A 16281-nucleotide genomic window follows, 5' to 3' on the forward strand; every position below is an offset into this window, starting at 1 on the left:
TGTCTGTCACCGCCATCCCATCTCCGGTTCCCACTCTCTCCACCGCACACTTGCTGCTCTCTTCCTCCGTCTTCCCCACCTCTCCATCACCGGCATTTGCTCATGGAAGTGGCTTTGCAAAACGGCAGTGCACTTTTTGGTCCAAATAGATTTCGCATGGAAAATACTTATTGCAATTAGTCACTGGTCTGGTTCAAGGTTTCTGGCTTTTGAGGCGCTATAAATACGGGACCATCATCATGACTTGCCTCGGATATCCTGCTGTTGTTCAGAGTCAGGGTGGCCAGCACCGTTGGCAGGATATGTCGGGGTAAAAAAAATGTCTATGAGCTGTGGGGCATGCTAGAGTTTGTGATACTCCTTCCAGGGACAGATATGCAGTGGCGAGGAGGGAAAGGAGGAGGAATAGAGGGCGTGTGTGCGGTGGAGAGAGTGGGGACTGGAGATGTGGTGGCGGTGCCTCACGTGCTTTGTCTGCTGCAGCTGCACCTCGTCCACGCGCCAAGCCCCACGTGTCTGCTTCTTCAGGATGCCTGGAGCATGCTTGACTGTTTATCTAAATTGACGTCTCCGCTCACTCCCTACGAAGTGGTAAATGCGATGGTCATTTAAATCCAGAATGCCCCTCAGTGGGTCCCAACCCACAGGGAAGCATATGAAAAGAAAACGGAAACATTTACCTTGGACTTTTTGGAGAGTTTCCTAATACTTTTATTAGTATAGTGATATTTGATAATAAATAATATGATATTTGTGTAATAATTTACATTTCAAGTGATAGATTTTTTTTTATAAAAGATAGATGGTTTCTTAATCTGTACCAAAACTTCATAGCATCCCAGGCAAAGGGTAAATTCAAAATTGCTTTGAAACTAACTTTTACCATTTTGCCATGGCCCTCTTAACTTTCGAAGAACAAGGTAATAGGTAGCAGATAAAATGTTAAAGTGAAGCCAGGCGTTGGTGGCACACGCCTTTAATCCCAGCACTTGGGAGGCAGAGGCAGGCGGATCTGCCTGGTCTACAAGACCAAGTTCCAGGACAGCATCCAAAGCCACAGAGAAACCCTGTCTTGAAAAACAAAAACAAAACAAAACAAAAAGACGTTGAAGTGAAGATTCTCAGAGGGGATCATGGTCCTGTAGCAGCACATTGAGGCCCTCACCTCCTGCTCATTGCAGAGGAAGGGCAGGTCTCTCTGGCCGCAGTCCTGGATGGGTAGTCGACTTGCCTACAAAGCTTTCTAAACCTTGCTTCCCTAGCCTTTCAGCCTCAGCAGCCTGTGCTCACAACCCAACTCATAATTCTTAAAAAAAGAAGCTAAACAGCAAACATTTTGAGTACCTACTACATTAGTCTTATCCTGAAACTTAATGTCTGCTTCAACTGCATCCTGACTGAATTTCCTAAATGAGAACTAATATGCTGCAAGCTAGCTATAGGCAGCCTAGCGTTTAACCAAACTAGAGTCATTGCCAGTAGAAATCCAGAGCGTACCCTGTTAGGGCTTGGCTCACACATCTCCTTTCCCTAAGGGATGCAGCTAAACTTCCCACAGTGAGTTGGATTCCATCTCTAACTCCAAGGAGCTTGCTCAGACCTCACCACCTCCTTCAGGCTTCCAGGAACGCCGTGTTCTTTCCCTGGAGTCGTCCGACATCTCCACCTCATGACGTTTTAGCGCTTGTTGCAGACCAGTAGGGTTTTAGTATTGGTATTCATGCCTCTAGTATTTGAAGACTGCTTGCAGTACAATTGGTGTCCTAAACACCTTCCCACCGTTCACAGCTGCTAACACGAGCTTTCTTTGAGGAAGTGCTAATAGACACCTTCTTTGTGAATAGCTACATCTTCTTTTCTATGATCTTGTTCTGAAGAAGCCAGTATGAGTTCCAGTGGAAGAGGGAGAAGACATACGGTGTATGTTAATGTAAAATAGAAAAAAGAGAAAAAGAATGAGAGGAATCATAAAAGGAGAGAGTGTGCATGAAAACGAAACAAGACAACAATCTTCCTTAGTCAGTCAACACTGTTCAAGAAGGTAGAAGAAGAAATGTCCCTTCACTTGGTCTTCAGCCCTCTCTACTGTATATTTATTTCAATGAACTGACACAGAAGACGTCAACCCATGAAGCCTTCTGTGTCCTTGGAGATAAAGGGCTGCCGTGCTGGGGTTAGGGTCCTGAACAGCACAGCCCTGAGCTACACTGTTGAGTGGGAAGACCAGGGATGAGAAATAAACAAGACAAAAGCAATAGATGCAGCCAGGAGGTCTTGCATAAGCTGATGGCTTCTGTCAAGCAAGTTTGTTAAGTCCAGCATCAAAAATATTATTCACAAGGGGGAGAAATGGCTGCTGTCATCAGAGAGCTAAATCAGACAGTCTTGGCAGAGAGAACAGGGGCCACATCAGGCACAGCTGCCTTAGGATGGAATCCCAGCGCAGGGAGAAGAGGCGGGGTCCCCAGAAGCCACAACCTTAACTCCTTGGAGACACTGGCTCCAGCCATAGTACCATTTTTGCCAAGTCCACTCCTAAACAAGGATAAGGAACTAACGTTCCCTTTTTTATCAGTGCCTCTAAGAAAGCCTGGATGTGGTCTGGTCCCCCACACTATGCTCATCGTGAAGATGGGGAAAGTTGTAGCAGAAATGGTGAAGACAAGGAGGCGTGGCAAACGAGCAAAGAGCACCCAGCCAGGTACTGGTGAGACAGCTCCGATTCCCAGGATTCCCAGCGTGTGCCTCAGCTCTTCTTTTACCTGACTTCCTCTGGAGTTAAGCTCTTTCCTTGAGCATAGGGAAAACATCTCAATTTCCGTCTGTCATTAGGACAGCATTATCTCCTTGTAAAGTCTCCTCTATCTATGCAATAACACACCCGACAGGCGTTCTTTGAGCCCTTATGAGTACTTATTGTGCAACATCCATTTTAACACAGAAAATCCACAGAAGCCCACTCAGTGTAACTATAGGCATGGCCATTCCAATCCACAGTGCCCAGGGCATACACATGGCTCCCTTGTCAGGCATTTCTCTGGCATGCAAGAACACTGGTGTATGGTGTATCCGAGTTATAGCTGTGCCAGGTTGGGCTGTGACACATCCCTTGCTTTTTTCCACACAGAATGTATAGCTGGTGACAAACAATGGTTAAGAAAATAGATATTTTTCTGCATCGGTTCTGCATGGAGCCAGCTGGCTGGTTTCCATTCCTTTATGCAGCTCCTTTGCTCTTGGTTGATTTTGAGTAATAGCTTCACTCCTGGAGAGAGGGGATTTTATAAGTCTATTAAGAGATTTGGTTCAACAAACTGGACTGTAGGTTTCAGAAAATCTCTTTTGAACCTTCCTGTAATAGATTTTCTCATCGGTTAGTCCTGGGACGATTCACCTCTCGCAGCCATGCATTCAGCAGCTTTGCCGTCGCTGTGTCCCGTTTGCCCATCTAACCTGCGTTTTTCAGCTTGGGATACAAACACGGAAAAATTGCTCTACAGATTGGGGATATAGGGGGAGCAGAGAAGGGAACCAGGAAAAAGAGAGGGGGATAATGGGAGGGGAGAAGAAGGCATGGGGGAGCAGGAAGGTTGAGTCTAGGTAAGAATAGAGGAGAGCAGGATGAGGGATACCATAATAGATTCAGTCATTATAGGTTTGAGGAGAGAGTTGACACTAGTGAGGTCTCCAGAGATCTACAAGGATAACACCAACCGACAAACTAAGCAATAGTGGAGAGACGACATTAATAGCCCCTCCTTGATGATAAGGTTCATGACTAGAGACTTCATCCAGGGACTGATGGAAACAGAGACAGATACCTACAGCTAAACACTGAACTGAAATCCTGGAACCCAGTGACAGAGATGGAGGAGTGATGAGCAAAGGGGTCAAGACCATGATGGTGAAAACCACAAAGACAGCTAACCGGATAAGGGGAAGCTCTTGAACCCCAGACTGATGGTTGAGAGGCCAACAGGAGACTGATCCAGACTCCATGAATGTAGTGTCAGTGAGGAGGCCACAGAAATCTCTGGGGCCTTGGGTAGTAGAACAGTGTTTACCATGGCGTACAAATAAACTTTGGAGACCATTCCAAATAGCCTGGACACATGGGGATGGGCTTAGGTCCTGCCCTGAATGAAATGATAGACTCTGGAGATCCCCCAAGGAGGAACTCACTCTCCCTGGGGAATGATGTGGGGATTGGGCCAGGGGCTCGGGAGTGGTGGTGGAGGAATAAGGGAGGAGTTGGGGGAGAGGGAGCTGGGATTGACATTTGAAGCATGCATGTTTCTAATTTAAATAAAAACATATATTGTAAAAAAGAACATTCTGGATAATTCAACTCAATGGGTTACACATACTCCATAAGGAAAAAAAATGAAGAAAGGATAAGGAGGGAAAGGAAAAGGAGAAGGAGGAGGAGGAAAAGGAAGAGATAGAAGAAGAGAAGGAAGGAGAAAGAAGGAAGGAAGGAAAGAAAGAAGAAGAAGAAGAAGAAGAAGAGAGAGAGAGAGAGAGAGAGAGAGAGAGAGAGAGAGAGAGAGAGAGAGAGAGAGAGCCTTAAGCAGGAGGAGAAGGTGGGTGAGATAGAGCATGAGGTGTAAAAATGACTTAAATTTATTACACGTGTGTGTGTGTGTGTGTGTGTGTGTGTGTGTGAGAGAGAGAGAGAGAGAGAGAGAGAGAGACAGACAGACAGACAGACAGACAGAGGTAGAGACAGACAGAGACAGAGAGTTACTGTCAAAGAATCAAAAATAAGTCTGGCAGATAAAGAATAAAGGGAGAGGTGACCTCAGGGAAAGATCCCATCCAACTAAGTTTCCAAGTTGTGAAAAAGAATTGAAGAAAAGCTTAGAGGTGAATCAATGTAATTAGCTTCACGAGGAAACAGGAGTTTAATGAACCTTTGTCCAATCTGTCCCAACAAAGTCTCTTGATAGCTGAAGCATTCCTGAAGATGAACAAAGGTAACATCAAGATCATTGTCTTGCTTCTTCTCTGGAGCACAGTCAGGCAGCAGAGATAAAGTGTGATAGTTGGGATGGTCATGAAGAGCAAGGACAGCTCTAAAGGACACCACACTTGTAATGAAAGACCCCCGTAGAGATGCTTTCACGGAAGGGAGACCCGTACCCAAGGAACAGCGAGACCACGAACTTGGATGCAACAGCAAGAGGCTTTTATTGGTAACATGCGGGTACCCGGGCGTCTCAGTCTCGGGGAACTGAGCGCGCCGAGCTGGGGACTCAGGGGTTCTTTTATAGCAAAAAGCGCGGGACAGAAGTGAGAAGCTTAGTAACAGGACCCTGATTGGACAATTTAAATGAGGCTAGGGTTCGGGGCAATTGAGGTTTTTCTTGGAACTCTAGTCTTGGCCCTGTCCGAGGAACAATCGGTTTCTGTGTTTGCTCAACCCTGCTGAGCTGGCCATCTGGCCGCCTGCAGATATCTCTGTGTTTGCCACCAGGCAGCCTGTGTCCTTGGGCTGAGCTTCCTTTTGATAGGCAATGACTATGCAGCTGTGGAGGAACGGAATTTTCCATAAGCCTCAGCTTTCAGCTGCCTGTTAGACTGGGCCAGGGTCTTTCATTCCCCCATTGCTCTTGTAACTGAATGGAATCTTTCATTCAAGGGTTTCTGCTATTTCGAGATCCCTCTGTTTTAGTTGCTGGTACTGTTGGGTTAAGACCAGGGATTGTACGACCGACAACCTTTCTTTTATGAATTGGGTCAGTCTGTTTAAGATGCATGGCCCAAACATCAGAATCAAAAGTATAATGATCAGGGGTCCCAATCCTCCCCCACCAGATCACATAGATCAAAATACAGGGTGGGGAAGGTGTCTGTCAGAGCCCCAAGTTGGGAACTCAGGTTTGCAGTATGTCCCGTCCCCAGATTGGTTATCACCCAAGTAATATTGAATACTCGGTGAGGACTTCCCTCAATAAGGGGAAAGGTAAGCATGAAGCATAAGAAGGCAATCAAACAACTCGGGAGAGTCTTATCTTTAGAGGATTTTGAGTGCGTTGGGCCTTCCATCCTGGGTCTGAATCCTCAGGGGAGGCAGCTTTCACATGCGAGGCGTGTATCCAAGCAGCAATCCCGTCCACCTTGAGAGCAGTAGGGGTGGTCAACAGGACAGTGTATGGTCCCTTCCAGCGGGGTTCAAGGTTCTTAGCCTGGTGACGTCGGACCCAAACGCTGTCTCCCACGTGATAGGAGTGGGGGACGATAGGGTGTCTCCTCTGGTCTCGGTAGGCTTGGGCCAGGGGCTTCCAGACTTCCTGCTGGACCATCTGGAGTGCCTGCAGGTGAGCTTGAAGAGAGGGGGAATTGGCATGGTCAGAAATATCTTGGTCAAAGAACTGAACAAAGGGAATGGTGGTTCCATATAAAATTTCAAAAGGAGTGAGGCCATGGGGGCCCGGTGTATTTCGGGCACGATAGAGGGCAAGGGGAGCAAGAGGACCCAGTCTTTAGTGCCAGTTGCAAGCGATAATTTAGTTAAAGTCTCCTTAATGGTTCTATTCATTCGTTCTACCTGTCCTGAGCTTTGGGGTCGGTAAGCACAATGTAATTTCCAGTCAATCCCCAATAAAGTGGCCACAGACTGACTTACCTGAGAAACAAAGGCAGGCCCGTTGTCTGTCCCCAATACCTGTGGCATTCCGTAACGGGGGAAGATTTCTTCAAGAAGTTTCTTGGTGACCACCTTTGCCGTCTCATGCTTGGTAGGGTAAGCTTCAGTCCATCCCGAGAAGGTGTCAACAAAAACCAGGAGGTACTTGTATCCATATTTTCCTGGTTTGATTTCTGTGAAATCTATTTCCCAATGCACCCCAGGCCGGTGCCCACGAGCTCGAGTCCCCATGGGTAGCTTTAGCCTGGTCGCATTTACGCGGGCGTAGGCGTCACATCGCTCAGTCACTTGTTTTAGTATTTCTTCTGTTCCCAACAGGTGGCGGGTATTTTCCTCCCGGGCTAATAGTTCTCGCATTTTCCTGGAGCTCAAATGAGTGAGTTTGTGTAGGCTGCTAATCAGATATCTAGTCATTAGGCGGGGAAGGACAGTCAGGAACATGTAGAAAGGAGTGCATCACCTTACCGGTCGCTAGGTGGAGCTGGCGGTCCGTGGTCCATCGATATTGTTTCCCGCCGGTGGCCCCTTGTACCCAGGCGGTTCGGCGGCTCAGGGGGCCGGGTGACCGGTTTAGAACAGAGTGTTGGGCCCCCGTGTCGACCAGGAAGGTGACCGGACGCCCCCCCCACTGGTATGGTTATCCGGGGCTCAGGGGGGGCTCCTGGCCCTGACCTCCCTAATCTTCGAGGCTCAGGAGGTCAGAGGTCTGAGAACGGGGTTTGGGTCTTTGAAAGGTCCTTCGTTGTTTCTTGGGGCACTCCCGTGTGTCCTTTTTCCTTGCAGTATGCACATTGGTCTCTTTCTATGCGAGGCCCTCTTTGTCCCTCTCTCTGCCTATCCTGTCTCTGCTCTGCGACTACTGTGGCCAACAGTTTAGTCATTTCTCTGTTACGCTTCTTGTCCCTCGCTATCTCCCTCTCTTCAGTTTCCTGTCTCTGACGTTCTGCCCTCTCTTGATCCTCTTTTCTCCATCTCTCTTCCCTCTCTTCCTGGGTTTCTCTCTTGTTAAAGATACGCTCCGCCTCTCTTAATACATCTGGTAAAGTATAACCCTGTAAATTTTCCAGCCGCTGTAATTTGTTTCTGATGTCGGCGGCCGACTGCCAGATGAAGGACATGGTCAGGCCAGTAGCTTGCCCGGGGTCCTCAGGGTCATATGGGGTATACATTCTGTAAACTTCCTTAAGTCTTTCTAAAAATGAGGCTGGCAATTCCTCTGCCTTCTGAACTATCTGCCTTACCTGGGCCAAATTTGTAGGGCGCCTACCTGCCCCTCGGAGACCCGCTACAAGCAACTGGCGATAAAGACGTAGATGGGTCCTAACGGAATTTTCCATAAGCCTCAGCTTTCAGCTGCCTGTTAGACTGGGCCAGGGTCTTTCAGTAATAGCTGTGATAATTCAGTCTGGAGAGAGACAGTGCAGAAATAGGCCCAGAAACACACATATCATGAGACAGTAGCGGGCAAGTGCAGGCACCCAATGTATAGTGCAAGGGCAGCAGGTTAGAAGTCCTTTGGAAAAATATTAAAGATATATTCCCATGCTACACTGTATGCAGAAATGAAGTTCTTGGTGTATTAAGAACCCCAAGGTTTTTAGTAAAACTTTTGATAATTTTTAAATTACTTAGAGCAATGGCAGTAACCAGCATTGTTGGGGGGACACTGACAAATAAAGGGATGTAACCCTTACTTGGCACTGAGCTTTTTATTTGAGAAATTACGGCATCTGGGAGAGAGTCATTAACCCACCTCTACAAGGTAGCTCCATTTGAACTCTGTTTTCTTTTTGAAAAGTTAAGAATTCCTTAATTTTTTATTCCTGGTACCACTACCATAATTTACAGTGCAATATACCTGATGTAACGAACAGAAAAAGAAAGACAAAGCTACAGCAGACAAAAGACCCCAGGAATGTACATCTAATTGACACTACATTGCATTGATCAGTAGCTGCACTTTTTGCAAACTGTGGCTATGACAGTTCTGAACAAGAAGGGTTTCCTGTTGAAGCTGCAGTAACTTTTCTGACTATGGATGATCCTTCCTCCTGTGGCAGATTTTTACAGTTCCTCTGATGCATTTAGGACGACTGCCTCAAAGTAACCTCCAGTTTTCCTGACAACAACTCCTCGCTCTCTCTCCTGCTAAGAACTGCAGCCCTTTTCTGCGGGATTTTCTTAAAACCTTCTGCTACCATCTCCACCACCAGATCCACAGCCACCACCACAGGGACTGTCTGAGCTGCTTCCACCAAAGCTGCCCCTTTCATGGGTCCATTATTGATTGCTGCTGTCCACTATGATTTCCAAAGTCACTATAGTTCCCACCACCACCATAGTTACCTCCACCAAAACTTCCTCCGTCATCGTAACCACCATATCCTCCTCCACCACCACCATATCCACCACCCGGGATTCCATATCTGGTCCACCATCACCGTAGCCTCCTCTATCACTGTAACCAGGACACCACCATAGTTGCCACCATCACCTCCTAATCCATTCTATCCACCATCGGCTCCTCCATGACGACGGCTGCCATCACCTCCACCACCATGGCCTCCTCTTCCGCTAAAGTTCCCATTGCGACCAAAATTACCTCCACCTCCTCCAACGTTTCCTCCACGACCCATAAAGTTGCCATATCCACCTCCACGACCTCTCTGTGATCCAGTAGACTGCATCCCTTGTTTGGAAAGGGCCTTTTTCACTGCACAATTATGCCCATTAATAGCGTGGTATTTCTAAACAATGGTTTTATCAACAGTGTCACGATCACAGTCACCCAAAGTTACAAAAGCAAATCCTCTTTTTTTCCGCCCTGCATGCCTTCTGTAATGTCTATGGTTTCAATCTTGCCACACATTTCAAAGTAGTCTGTCAAATGATATTCTTCTGTGTCTTCTTTAATACCATCAACAAAAGCTGTCTTCAGGGTTAAATGAGCCCCAGCTTTACAGCATCCTCAAACAGCTCTCTTCGGTTCCACCCCACGCCCATCGACCTTGTGTGGCCCAGCACAGACTGCAGCGTCCACCCCTTCAGCACAAGAGCAGGTCAGAAAACCAAAGCCCCTGGAACGTTTTTGCTTGGGGGGTCTCTCATTACCACACAGTCTGTAAGTGTGCCCCATTTCTCAAAATGTTCTCTTAAGCTGTGGTTTCAAAGCTCAGACCACCAACAAACAGCTTCCTCGACTGTTCTGGTTCCTTTGGATCATGGCTCTCCTTCCCCCGGAGGAGGCAGTCAGCGAAGGCCAAAGTCAGGCTGGGAGCAACCGGGCGGCAGTTTTACCTCCATTTTGAGACAGGACTTGCCTCTTCCAACTCGAGTTCAATATCTTGAACTCTTTCTTAAGTGTACGTGTGTGTGTGTGTGTGTGTGTGTGTGTGTGTGTGTTGGCTATTGGAGGAGGGAGAGTCTATCTTCTTCAGGAATCTAAAGCTATATGCCTCAACAAGGTTTGATTTTAGGAAAATACATGCTAAGCATTTGGAATTACTTAAAAAATTATAAATAAGTCTTGTGCTCTTTAGGTTAAGAAGACAGGAATATGCCGGGGAATTTAGGGTAGAGGCTATTTATTGGAAGAGACTACGATGCTCATGGGGTGGTTCTGGCATTAGTCATACTCCTCCACTGCAGAGGCATATTCATATTTATTATTGGTTTCTCATTTTATCCACAGCATTGCTTTAAATATCTAAAGTCCCACCCTGCAATCCTGAAGCAGACAGCTGACTATCCTGTAGTAGCCAATTCCAAACAACCTGAGCATACATCACTCCAGCAAAATTAAAACACAAAATACTCTTAATACTCACAAAGCCCCCAAAGCTACTCAAAATTATAAATGAGATATAACATAGGAATTTAAAATGGTATTGCAGGGATGGAGGCATAGCTCAGTGGTAGAGCACTTATATAGCATGTGTGAGGTCCAAGGTTCAATCCCTCATGCTACAAAACCAAGAAGAGCTGAATAATAGCAATACATATCCTAAGAAGACTCACAGCCACTGGGTCTTCTTAGCACTTCCAAAGAAATCATGACCCGTCCACTTTTCAAATATACTACAGGTACATGTACACAGGCAGGCATGGGTATGTATGTAGGCAGACACATAAAAATACCTGTTGAAGAGATACATTTGGGGGTTATGTCTAAAGTAACAACATTTGTAGCAAGCAGCCTGTGTGTTCACAGCTACAGTGCTAACGTACTCCACAATGATCTGAGGCTAAGGGCTAAAATAAAGACAAAGACAGTGGCTCATTCTTACAAGGAGAATGGCTTTCATTTTTTTTTTTACAAGAGTGGAGGCTTATATAACAAAGGCAGGCATGGTAGAAAAACACCAAGGTCAGAAGCCTACCTTCCCAGGGCCCTCCAGCAAAGGGTGGGCTAAAAACAGGAATTAGCTTTTAGAAAATAAACAGGAACTTGCAAGCAGGCCTTACCAGGAGGAGGGGGCAAGAAGCGTTTTACTAAAAAGCTCCTAGTAACAAGCAGTCAACAGACCCCCATGGGGGAAGGGGGCAACAAACACTAAAACTTCTATTGGTCTCCTGAAAAGATTAAAGAAAAACAACTGGAAACATGTCCCCAAGCCTAGCTTCCCCAACGTCAGAGTCAAGGCCATTATTTCTGCTATTTTAAAATAGATAAAACATTCCTTAAAAACATGTAAAAGAATGGAAGAAATTCAACATATAATGCCCATACCCTCACGGATGCCATCCCAGAATAATGGGATGCACAGAGATCCCTCCCTATGTAGTATATCCATGAAATCTGATGCAAATGAGACAGAACAATTTTAGACAAAATATAAGCCTTCAGTGTCTGAGTACTATAAATTTGCATAATCAAGTGTTCTGCGTAAGCTCATGATTATTAGATAGTTATACATTATTAACAAGGCTGAAGCTTTGCAATCATAAAAGTTGACCCATGGTGACACATCTAATCTACTGAATAAATTTCCAAAGACTGAAAAGAGAAAACCTTAGTTAGCACCCAGGATTTTAGCCTTCCTTGGTCAATCTGAATAACCATTGACTTGGTAGTTTTCAAATCCTGGGTCTCTCAGATGCCCTTTTCCCTTACTAGTTCTGATCTTGTGTCAATGTTGGAATGTTTATAAAGAATCCCATCCTAGAGTCACTCCTGAATATTTAATGCAAATGGAAAGAATCACCACACTCTGCTGACTGCTGTGCCACACAGAAGTGGAGGTGCACATGTTGAATCGCCAAGGTCTGAGGGAAAAAAAGCAGGGGACTAAGCAGGCGAGAGCCACAGGAAGAGCCAAGGGACAGAAGAGTGTGGACCTCAAAGACAGCAGTGAGATCAGGGAAGGCTCCGTACAGAAAAGGGCAGCCAAGCCCCAGATTCCCTAAGTGACACCAGGCAGGATGAAAAGTAACAATGAGAGCAGGGGGAGGAAGAATAGGGGGACAGCATGTCATCAGTGGTAGGCAGGATTCATAAGCACCCTAAACAAAGCATCTGTATTGCACCCATTTTCCAAGGTTCGCAGGAAATACCATAGAAGATTGTGGAAAGATTATAAGAGCCGGAGATTGGGCGGGCCTCCTGTGAAACCATGTCTTACGACATGATAGGACCACTCTACTTAGGAACCCCCAGTAGCGGGCCAGCAGGAGGCCTACAAAAGAGCAAGCCGGTCAGAATTCCAGCATGGGTGAGAAAATGTGGGGCCCCCATCTGCCTAAGGAGCTACTGATGGGGAAGTCCTGTGTATATGTCAATAAAGCACTGTTGGCCAACAGGGAAGCAACATAGGTGGGACTGGGAGTCCAGGAGGATTCTGGGTAGAAGAAACACAGGGAGTCAAGATGTAACCGCCATAGAGGTAAGAAGCCCGGAAACTTTTCTCTGGTAAGAGAAATACTTAGATTAACAGTTATGGGGTAAATACTTAAGTCAGAGATAGCCAGTAAGAAACAAGCAAGGCCAACAGCTTCATAATTAATACAGCGTCTTGTGTGTTATTTGGGGTCTACAATGTGGCAGAGCCCAGGTGGCTGGCAGGGAAAAAACAAAAGCAGCGGACAAGAAAAAGGCTTCCCTTTACAAGCTACTGGCAGTTGATGACTGCAGAGAGAGGGAGAATGATTTCCATCAGGAGTGTAGACCTTGGTAGACTGACCGTGCTCCAATGAATGGTCCTATACCCATGAGCATATAAGCAGCACTGATTAGATTCAGTAGATTTTTTTTCAAGATATAAAGTTGTAAAGAGGGGTAGGAGTATGGCAGAAAGGAGACTTAGGGAGGGATTTGGGGGTGAATATAATAAAAATACATTATATAGAGCAGGACATGTGGGCCCATACCTTTAATCTTAGCACTCAAGAGGCAGAGATGGGTGGGATTTGGAGAACTCCAGGCCAGAGAGGGCTACAGAGTAAGACCCCATCTCAAAAACAAACAAAATTCATTCTGTACATGTCTGAAATTCTTAAGAAATATATAAAAATATATTTAAAAATAAAATGTAATGGGAAGTGAGCCTACATTAAGAGGGAATAACTAAGTATGATTCCTTAGGACAAATCAGGAAACTGAATGAAATGTGGTGCCCTCATCCAGGCTTCCATTACTATCAATAGAACCCGAATATTTCCTTAGCACTAATGTCAGGATGGAGTAAGACTGAAGATACTTAAATCTCAAGATACACTGTTTAGTGTAAACACACTCCTATGAAACTCCATTAAATACTGTCTCAGTTAGGGTTCCTATTGCTCTGAAGAGACACCACAACTATAGCAATTTTTACAAAGGAGAACATTTAATCGGGGTATCTTACAGTTTCAGAGGTTTAGTCCATTATCATCATGGTGGGGAGTATGGTGGCACGCAGGCAGACATGGTGCTGGAGAAGTAGCTGAGAATTCTACATCCTGATAAGCAGGCAATGGAAAGTGAACTGTCCCACGGGGCATGTCCTGTGCATACATGAGACCTCAAACCCCACTTCCACAGTGACACACTTCCTCCAATAGGGCCACACCTACTCTAACACGGCCATACCTCCTAATAGTGCATCTATGGGAGACCATACCTATCCAAACCACCACAAATACCTCTGCTTAAATGCTAAGCTAGATGGGATGAAAAGAAACGAAACTTTTTAAAATTCCTTAATGTCAAGGAATCAGTAATCATTGAAGCTATGGTTTTTTTTAATTGAGCTATTTTATTTAATCAACTTCATCTTTTATCACCAAGGATAAACTCTTCCTTAATGCTTCTGTCCTATAGTTCAACGGCTAAAGCAGGGAGGTTAGGACTGAAGTGTAAAAATTGTGCGCATGTGCAGACAGATGTTCATAGTGACAGTGCACACCTACATATGTCCCCACCCAACTTTGTGGAAATATACTATGCCAGGAAGAATACCAGTCAGCCCAACATGAAAGGTGCTGTCTGGCCCAGCTACTCCAGCAGTTCTCCCAGAGGCACATCTGGGGCTGTACACACATCCCCTGTGGTCTTCTCCAGGCCAGTGAAGTGGGTCAAATGCTTTCACTGCTTACAAGGAAGGGCATAAAGGATCTAATTCCCTGGTGACATATTAGAAGCAGTACCATGTGGAATGGTTGAGAGTTGGTTGATTCAGAAGAGCTCTGTTCTCATAGTGACTAATGCATTCCTTGTCACTGGGGAAGATGCACTGTTATAAAAGCAAGTTTTCTCTGTCTTCCCATGTGGACCCTCTGCATCACCATGAACCAGAAGAAATGCATTTACCAAAGTGAGCACCATGCTTGTAAACTTCTTTATGAATTACCCAATCTGCTGTTCAGTTATAGTAACAGAAACAGGCAAACAGGGCTGAAGGTCTGGTTTATCAAGTCACACAAATAGTGAGCAGCAATGCTAGGACTTAAATCCACTGTCTTCTGTTCCAAACTCAATGGAATGGGTTAGTTATGAAGCAAGACATGCCCAAAGCTCAGAGCACACTCTTCAATTCAGATCTATGTCTAACCCAGTCTGAATAAAAAAAAGCCACAGATAAAAGAACAGTTTCACATTAATCTTTCTGACCCCCTTTTTTACAACTGCAAAGTCAGAGGTATAATTCCTTAAGAGTGGTGGTGATGTTGGTGATAGCAAATTACCTTCACAGAGTAATTGTGAGCATCAATGGGCTATCCCATGACGATAATAACTACAGTGAACAAGAGCTCATATTGCAAGCTTTTTTTCTGGGATCCTGTGGGAACACCAGACCTTGAGCAGAGACCCACTTCCCCTTCTGCCTGGGAGTAGGCAGCTGTAAGACAATGTTTAGTAAAAACATGTTTACTAAAAACGATACAATAATTTCCTGGAGAAGGCCTTCCCACAGAAACCGCCCTGACCTCGACCTTGTCCAAAGACTAATCGCACTTTAAAAACCCACACACATCCACCTCTGGGTCAGAGCAGAACTAGCCAGGGTAGAGGAGAGAGCAGAAGCTTCTCTGGTGGGAGCCTTTCTTAGCAAGTTTTCTTGAACCTTTTTGGAGCCTGTTTAAAGTTTTCTTTACATCGTTGAACGAGTCTCTGTGTTGTCAATCCCTGACACCCTCCGCACGTTCTCGGACACAGGCCGCGCAGCAGACGTGACAATTGGAGGTCCTACTGAGATCGTAAAAGTGAGGTAAGTGGACAGGGTCGTCCCTTTTGCCAGCCAGGGACAGATGGAGGAAAATAGGAAAAGAAACAATGGGAAATAGTCCCTGGAAGTTTAAATTACAGTATCACGTAAAAAAGTTGCTTGAAGAACAGGGGACTACAACCATGGCAGGCTTTTTAAAATGGATTGAACGAGGGAGCCCATGGTTCATTACTGGGGAAGGCTTAAATGTCCCAGATTGGGAGGATGTTTGCTATGATATTCAGAGAGCTGAGTGTTGGTGGCATACGCCTTTAATCCCAACACTCGGGAGGCAGAGATAGGAAGGAATGAGGCCATCCTGGTCTATAGAGCAAGTTCCAGGACAGCCTCCAAAAGGATAGAGAGAAACCCAGTCTCGAAAAAAAGAAAAAAAAAGAAATGAAAAAAAAGGGTAAAATAAGAAATAAAATAAAAAATCTCCAGTATTTCGCCTGATCCACTGAGGTCAGGAAAGTAAAGGGGAACTGAGAGATCTAAAAGGCTGGCCAGTAAGGCTAAGTGGATGTGTTAAAAAGGGGTACCAAGCTAGGGGTACCGGATTAAATCTCCAGGCCTTCGCCTGACAAAGGTCAGGAAAGTAAGGGGACCCTGAGAGATTGCCCTCAGATGGGGGGTGGATTGGATTAAATCTCCAGGCCTTCGCCTGACACCAAGGTCAGGAAAGAAAGGGGACCCTGAGAGATCGCCCTCAGTTGAGGGGGTGGATTGGATTAAATCTCCAGGCCTTCGCCTGACACCAAGGTCAGGAAAGAAAGGGGAACCTGAGAGATCACCCTAGGTTGGAGGGTGGATTGGATTAAATCTCCAGGCCTTCGCCTGACACCAAGGTCAGGAAAGAAAGGGGAACCTGAGAGATCACCCTCAGTTGGAGGATGGATTAAAAGTGGGTGAATTGAAAATTGGTAACAGTTAATAAAGGAGGTACTGGTA

General features: G+C 45.7%; 1 pseudogene; it reads right to left on the reverse strand.

Annotated features, from left to right (window-relative positions):
- Window positions 1-8444: 8444 nt before the first annotated feature.
- LOC121135695 lies at window positions 8445-10973 on the reverse strand (annotated as a pseudogene).
- Between the last annotated feature and the right edge of the window lie 5308 nt (window positions 10974-16281).

Source organism: Mesocricetus auratus, unplaced genomic scaffold (assembly GCF_017639785.1).
Source record: "Mesocricetus auratus isolate SY011 unplaced genomic scaffold, BCM_Maur_2.0 Super-Scaffold_100041, whole genome shotgun sequence".
In the NCBI taxonomy this organism is placed as follows: Eukaryota; Metazoa; Chordata; class Mammalia; order Rodentia; family Cricetidae; genus Mesocricetus; species Mesocricetus auratus.